Source organism: Vitis riparia, chromosome 5 (assembly GCF_004353265.1).
Source record: "Vitis riparia cultivar Riparia Gloire de Montpellier isolate 1030 chromosome 5, EGFV_Vit.rip_1.0, whole genome shotgun sequence".
Classification (NCBI taxonomy): Eukaryota; Viridiplantae; Streptophyta; class Magnoliopsida; order Vitales; family Vitaceae; genus Vitis; species Vitis riparia.
In genome coordinates, this window is record NC_048435.1 from 6,157,143 (window position 1) to 6,163,255 (window position 6,113).

General features: G+C 33.9%; 1 pseudogene; it reads left to right on the forward strand.

Annotated features, from left to right (window-relative positions):
• Positions 1–3,777: 3,777 nt before the first annotated feature.
• On the forward strand, positions 3,778–6,113 carry LOC117914245 (annotated as a pseudogene).

Below are 6,113 nucleotides of genomic sequence, written 5' to 3' on the forward strand. Positions count from 1 at the left end.
TAGTAGTCATTGTGATGGTCGGTGCATGGTTAGACATGTGGTCTGTATCAGTCGTGCAATTTTGTTTCAGGTAGCTAAGAAAATATTTAATATATACCATATATATTTACATATTTAACAACATAGCATAGTATTTTTTTATTTATATAATTTTATATCCCTTAATCATGGGTATTATTAACAAAGAAATGAAAATTTACTAAATTGCATTTGGATCTGCTTTTTATTTTTTATAAAGAATAAATTTTTTTGTACAAAATGTACAAATATTATATGAAAAGTTAGTACAAATGCATTTGAAAATTGTTTTTTAAAATTTTTAAAATTTGAGGAAGTAAAAAATTCTCATTGTCTCAAAATTTTAAATCATTGAAAAGTGCTTTTAATATCACAAGGTAAATTCATACATTTTCCATTAGAGTTCTTGTATTTTGTATACGAGTTTGTACATATAACAAAATGAATAAAATGTGTATCAAAATATAACTTAAATATAATTAGTTCATGAATCTAAGTAATCTATTTAAGATTGTGATGAACAACTTTTTAATAAGAGAAATAGCTTGTTTTAGTTATCGAGATGAGTTTTCTATGACAAGTGTACTAATGTATAAGATCATATTTAAATTGGACCTACGATGAATTAGGACATTGGACATTAGCTAGTAGTGATTTTATTAAGCTATTATATTACATGAACTCCCAATTTTGAGAGAATATTGATGTGGTAAGACCCTTAGGTGGTTATATATTCCTTATAGATCAAGTCGCTAATAATTACAATATTAGAAATAAGTATTATTAATAAAAGTATTATGATATCTCATGAAATTGAAATAACATATCTCCTTTAGTGATTCCAAAGACTTGTGATTATGAAATATGTGGTGTCATAGTAATTTCTAAATTGAATTTTGACATATATTCTTTGTGAACTAGAGTATGTCAGTTGATTACAATATAGGAGGATTTGAAGCTCAAGAATGATAGAGGTAATATTGAAGTGTTGATAATTTTTATCTTGTTAGATCATGAACACTAATTCATAGGTAGTTTGAATGTTATGGATAGTAGGTCTAAGATCCTAGAAATTAATTAAATTATATTTGATCAGTTTGTCTCTTGTTTTAATATCATAGGATGCTAAAGTGCAATTGACTTTCTTTAGTGGGGTATTGAATTAACTTCATAACTGGATTATTTATTTTCCTATAAGTCCAATGGTCTCTCCTCAAGCTCACATTCTTTTCTGGCACAAGGGTTTGAAGAAAATTGGAGATTTAATCATGTGAGTATAAGAGCGTTTTGGCAAAAGCTCAAGGTTGTTGAAGAACTTGTGACTATGTGTTTTAAGGTTTTATAAAGAATTAATTATTTATATGTATAAAGACATTTTGGTAAAAGTTCAAGGTTATACAAGAATTAATGATTAATTATTTTGGATTTTTATGGATTAAATTAATTAATTAATTAAAGCCAATAAGATTAATTAATTAATTAAGACCTAATGGACTAAATTAAGGGACCTAAACCCAAGTTGGGTCAAAGTAATGTAAGCCCACAATAGTAGCTATATAAACCTACTTAGTATTTAGGATTAACAAAACCCATTCACTCTATTCTTCTATGAAGAAAACTCTAGCCTCCATTACTCTCTCTCTCTCTCTCTCTCTCTCTAAGTATGTAGTCACTTTACACATGTGCCAATGATAAAAGATTGAGTCATCGAAGGGAAAATTTATGGATTTTGAAATTCTTTTCAGTGACTAAATTTGATTTGGAAACATTCAAATCAAAGGTAAAGAGAATTTTTTTTTTTTTTTTTTTTTTTTTTAGCCTTAGATCTAAGCTCTTGTTTTTAAATGCTTACGTTGTCTTTGATCTGGTGTTCCAAGAGCATAAATGCATGCAACCTTGCAATCCAAGACTTGAAATAGATTTTTCTAGGTATTTCAACAACTTTGACATGATGTCATGTGAACCATGATCTTCTATTTCCTCTACTTCTATGGGATACACATAATGCAAAGCATAATGTTGCCTTGTCTCAACTAACGTGTTATTTATCCATCTTATAGGTTTATCATTGAGGTATTTACCCATGTCCTCTCTTGATACAAATTTACCTTCAACATCTTAAGGTCATATTAGATTCTGTAGCAACCTTACACCTTTAATATTATAGTTTACCTATGGTCTGACATCTAGTGCACTATGTCACCTCTTATGTGCTTTCACTTAGTAAAGTCACATAAAGAAAATTGAGTGCTATGTCAATTTGGTATAAGACAAGGTATGCCTCAACCATGTAATATTAACATCAAACCACATAGTATCAATTTACAAGGTTAGCATGATCTTGATTAAGTGATTGTGCATTAGGAGTATATTCAAGTGTAGGACAATTATCGTGATCTTGTAATCAATAACAAGGTAGTATTAGGACATCCAAATCTTACATGCAATGGTACTATTCCACCATGCTTAGATTTTTTACATGGTATAGATCATTTTACAAGTTGTTGGTAATTTCAATAATACTCGTTGTTTCTTTTATTTTGGTTCAATTCTAGCTTCTCCTTTAAAAGTGTAAGGAAATAACACAAAGTGTATATAAAAGTTGTCTAGGCCATATGCTCCATAGGGGGCTATGAGACATAAACACACTATATCATATAGGACATTAGAAGCAGTGCATCAATTAGCTTGATTGTAAATTCGTCCATCAACCATAACTATCTCATATGTATCCTCTCAAGGGGCAAGAAGAGGATGAAGGAGATGAGGGCATAGGGGACATGCTATCGAGAAATAATATCATAATCTTATAACATCAATTGTTCAAGATCGAAGTAGTATTTAGGATTAACCATTCACATTGTTCCATACCACTATTTAGCCTCTCAATGGCGCATTATCAACAACCAACATCTACTCTAGCTCCAATAGCACTTGCCAAAGGACTAGTGAAAGCATAATGCCAAGGAAGTAGGAGCATGTGCCATGATGCATACATTCCTTATGCTGCAATGGACCATGTAAATAATGTAGATATCCAACTTTGGATCTCAATGTTTATGCTACTTTTGATGTCTATATTGCTCTTGATTTCAACATTGCTCCCAATATCAAGGCTGAGCCTATGTAACATATATCTATCGAAACTGTCCAACTCATAAGAAGAGACCCCAACCATGTGACACATGAGATTTAGTGTGATGTTTAATAGATTTACATTTCTATGTTTTGTATGATGTGTATGTTTTTTTTCCTATATAGTTAACACATATTCATTTTTTGGATATCGTTTGCGCATTGATTATATACTATCAAATTAGTGTTTATTGCTTATGTAATCATCGGATGTTTGTAGACCGGTTAAAATTGAGTTTCGATGGAATTTTTTTCTTTGATATTGAGTTTTAGATAAGTTGAGCTCGCTAAGATTGTGTCATTTTCATTTCTAGACATTGAATCTTCAGTAGGTTGAGGACATTGATATTTGGGAGATATTTGTGACAAGTCACGGTAAGCGTCTCTTGAGGAGATGAATTACTATTTAAAAACAATGTTGTATTGAATTTGTCTCTTTAATGAAAAGAAAAATACGGAATTTGTCTCTTAAAGAGAAAAAAAATGTACTAAATTTATTCATTCAAAAGAAGAGTTCAATATAAATTAGAGATAAGTTGGAAACAACTTTTAATTTTTAATGGAAGAGGACCTCATTTCTTAAAAAATAGAGCTCACACATCATTACGCTGGCGTGAAATGTTTGGGCTCAATGATAGGCTTCATGGTCAAATTTGAGCTCAACTAGGCCCACACCATTCTTCTCAATCACTGAGGAAGCCCACTGTTTCAATTTGATATCCCAACAAATGAAACATTTAAAAAGTTGTTAGATTTCCTCTTTCGCGCCATGAATCCTCCTATTTTGCATATCATCCACAACTGCAAAACTCTCAAATCCTTGAAATCCATCCATGCCCGTCTTTTGATCGACAGCTCAGTTGCTTCCTCGGAGTTTGTTATCAACAAACTTCTCCGTCTCTACTCACGCTTTGGAGCCACTGACTACGCCCATAAGGTTTTTGATGAAATTACTCAGCCAAATGCCTATCTATGGACATCCTTGATTCATGGGTATGTTGAAAATCGTCAATATGATGAAGCTTTTTCTCTGTTTATCCAAATGCGGAGGGAACCCATCTCAGTTTTGAATTTCACTATTTCTTCTGTGCTCAAGGCTCTTGCCCGGCTTACAAGATTCAAAGGTGGGCAAGCTGTTTATGGGTTTGTCTTGAAATATGGATTTGGTTTTGATTTGATTGTGCAGAATGCAGTGCTTGATCTGTTCATGAGATGCAGGAAAGTGGATACTGCAAGGCAGGCATTCGATGAGATGTGCGAGAAGGATATTGTGTCTTGGAATATGATGATTTCTGGTTATGGGAATAATGATAGAGTTGATATTGCGCGCAAGTTTTTTGATAGAATGCCAGAGAGGAATGTGGTTTCATGGACTAGCATGATTTGTGGATATGTTAAGGCTGGTGACATGGCAGAGGCACAGGTTCTTTTTGATTCAATGCCTGTCAAAGACTTGGCATCATGGAATGTGATGGTTTCCGGGTACATGGATATTGGTGATTGTGTGAATGCTAGGATCATTTTTGGGAAAATGCCCATTCATGATACTGGGAGTTGGAATATAATGATTTCAGGATTCTGTAAAGCAGGGGAATTAGAATCTGCAAAAGACTTTTTTGATAGAATGCCAAATAAAAATGTTATATCTTGGGGTATTATGCTAGATGGATGCATTAAAAATGGGGATACTAATGGTGCAAGATGTTTATTTGATCAGATGCCCATGAAGAATCTCGTCACTTGGTCTACCATGATTGGAGGTTATGCTAGAAATGGACAGCCTCTTAAGGCTTTGGAATTGTTTGAACGGTTCAAGGAGCAGGACATCAAGCCAGATGAGACTTTTATTTTGGGAATCATCTCAGCTTGCTCGCAGTTGGGGATTATAGATGCAGCTGAATCGATTATTCACAACTATGTGGGGCCCTCACTTCTTTCTGATCTGAGGGTTGTCACTAGTTTGATAGACATGTATGCAAAATGTGGCAGCATTGAAAAGGCTTTGCAAATGTTTGAAATGGCTCACCCAAAGACTTACTATCCTATAGCACAATGATTGCAGCCTTGGCAAATCATGGATTGGGCCGTGATGCTATTTTCTTGTTTGATAAAATGCAAAGGGAAAATATAAAACCTGATGGTGTGACTTTTCTTGGAGTTCTGACTGCTTGTAATCATGGGGGCCTTGTTGATGAAGGCAGGAAGTACTTTAAACAAATGACTGAAGAATTTGGAATTCAACCCTCAGAAAAGCATTATGCATGTGTGGTTGATCTTCTGGGTCGTGTTGGATGCCTTGAGGAGGCATATAACCTTATACGTAATATGCCAATAGCACCACATTCGGTTGTATGGGGTGCTTTGCTTGCAGCTTGTAGGGTCCACTGCAATGTTCAGCTGGCTGAAGTTGCAGCAGCTGAGTTATTCAAGATTGAACCAGATAATTCTGGTAATTATATTCTTTTATCCAATATATGCTGCTACTGGAAGATGGAGCAGTGTTGCTAAAGTGAGAGCAAAGATTAGGGAGCATCGGGTGAGAAAGAATAGAGGCTCAAGCTGGATTGAGTTGAGCCATGTAGTTCATGAGTTTGTTATGGGAGATATGTCACGTACAGATTCAGATAGCATATCGTTGATCTTGTATTTACTCTCTGAAGATATGAAGCTTTCAGGATATTTAATTGACTCCTGACAGAAATAATAAGCTTCTTACATGTCCTCTTAAAATATTTTGGAAGATTGACGACTAAAACAAGGAAGAAAAAAAATGCAAATCTTCTGAAATAATATTACTCATAGTCCTATAGAGAAGATCCCTTACATGGTTGTGGGACAATATCAATCAAAGCATCCCCATTGCTCTGACTTGTGGATTTCCATATAACTAGTACAATACTGTATGGTTTGACCTTTCTTACTGACTTTGTGAATGGAGATGACAACAGCTTGAATGTGAA